Raw genomic sequence first — 2,415 nt, 5'->3', positions numbered from 1 at the left:
TTTCCATACGTCTTAGTGTTATGTTACACCTGTTTGTGTGTTGGATGGGCTCAGCACATCTTTTTAACCTGTGGATTGCTACATTATACACCTAAATAATTTACACGTTATACACAATAAATTTACACCGTAAATAGGAGTTGTGTTGAAAATACATTTTGACTTTTAATTTAAAATTATTTGTCCTAATTTTTTCCTGAGTATTTGAAAATATTTTTTTTCCCACTGAACTTTTCTCCCTTTTTTAAACCAGTCATTTGTGCAGAATTCTTTATTTTTGAACAAAACCCTCCTTTCCCTAAGATGCTGTTTTATCGACTGCTTCTATGCTTGGCAGAACTAGGACGTGTTTAGTTCTAGAAATAGTAAAACCATACATATTTCCTAATTAAAACAATAGGCACTCTCTACAAAAGCATATGAATAAATTTGTGTGGGACGGTAAAAGGGCACGGTTAAAATTTTCAACGGCTGCCAGACACCGCTCCAAAGGGGGGTTGGGTATCCCTGATCTGCGGAAATATTATACTGCTGCCCAAGTTGGTCAGTTGCTCCATTGGCATGACTCCCCAGACAATCCGATCTGGGCCACTATTGAGCAGGATACCCTCCCTGTGGGATCTTTACATAACTTACTGTGGACTACTCCTCCCCCACAGCGAGGCAGCTACAGTCCGGTAGTCTCACACTCCTTGAGAGTTTGGAAGTCTGTTCCCCTTTCACACAAGTTATTTTCCCCCCATAAACCGGTGGCCAGCTTTAGCCTCAACACGGAGTTCTTACCGGGGGCTGGGAAGGGGTCTTTTCAGTGGTGGAAACTGAACAACCTCCTCAGCATACATGCTTTGACCAAAACCGGCCAACTACTGTCATGGCAACAGTTGCAGGACTCTTACCAAGCCCCTCAGTCTGAATATTTCCGATACCTACAAATCAGAAGTTATATACTTTCCCTCTGGCCTGACAAAAAATTTCCTACTCCCACCTTGTTTGAGAAAATGTGTTTACAAATACTCCCACGGGAGAAGGCTCTTTCTGCGCTCTATGACCACTTGGTTCATCTGGTTCCTCTTAAGGACCTCCGTTTTATTCAACTGTGGGAAAAGGATTTGCGTATCTGCATGGAGACTGATCAATGGCTTGATATCATTAACGACAACATACATTGTTCCGTGAACATTTCCATTCAGGAAACCTCCCAAAAGGTTCTTCACCAATGGTATTTGGTCCCCTCTACATTGGCCAGGTGGTACCCTGCTTGCTCCCCCCTGTGCTTTCGGAACTGTGGCCGCCATGGTTCGTTTCTCCATGTGTGGTGGGAATGCCCTAAGGCGGTCCGATTCTGGATTCGAATATACACGATGATTACAAATGTGACAGGACTTTCGCTTAAAAAAGACCCGGGGGAAGCATTGATCAATAAGAGAATCCCAAGGACTAACAAGTTCACCAGGAAATTATTAACACATATTTTCTCTGCCTCCAAGCAGGTCATTGCTGCAGCTTGGAAGTCTCCTATCCTGGACTTTCCTGAGGTTAAAAGGAGGCTGGACAACGTCCTAATCCTTGAGAAATTGACTAGCTACACGAACGGTTCGCAGAAGTCTTTTCACAAAATTTGGTCCCCCTGGTTATCTTACCGAAATATTTCCTCAACCTAATTGCTTTTGCATGTCCTCCCACTCTGACTCCGGGGAATCCCTAAATTTTCTTGTCCTATGCTGTCCCAGTTAGTGCAGAGATATTGACAGTACTCACAAGTGTTATAGGCAACTGTTTATTCAGTTCTTGGTTTATTTTTGCTTATTTCCTTTCTTTTCCTCCTTTTTCTGTTTCTTTTCCTTTTCTTTTTGTTTAATTTTCTTGTCAGCTACTTGGGCTACTTTGCTATACTACTCAGGAATAACGGTTTTGTGCTTATGTGTCGTGATATTACTGCAGCCTGGGGATTGTCCAGTACCTGCAGTTTCTGAGTTTGACTATGTGCCATTTATTGCTACCTGCTGATATTTGAAAATAAAAATTTTAAATACAAAAAAAAAACAATAGGCAAAAGCTATGTTTAGCACAAGCCCTATTGAGTTGCAAGAAATATGAAAATGGGCATATACTGCCCCTTAAATTCAACATTTAAATAGGAAATAGTAGTAGTTATGATATAAATCAGAGGAGATAGTAATAGTTGCCCTATAAATCATAGGGAATAGTAGTAGTTGTCATTACCGTATCTGTGCTCCATTATCTTGTTACCTCACTGGTGCTTCGGTATAGTTGTTTAACTTATTAAATTCTTTTTATTATTTATCATGCACATCCGCATAAGTCCCAGTGGAGTTTATATTATAAAATCCTTATTCACGTGAAAGGGTCAGTTTTAACAGAAACAAATTAACCTGCCTGTATGTTTTTGTAGTG

This window comes from Xenopus laevis, chromosome 8L (genome assembly GCF_017654675.1).
Source record: "Xenopus laevis strain J_2021 chromosome 8L, Xenopus_laevis_v10.1, whole genome shotgun sequence".
NCBI classification, from domain to species: Eukaryota; Metazoa; Chordata; class Amphibia; order Anura; family Pipidae; genus Xenopus; species Xenopus laevis.
Note: the sequence above shows the minus strand (reverse complement) of the source record.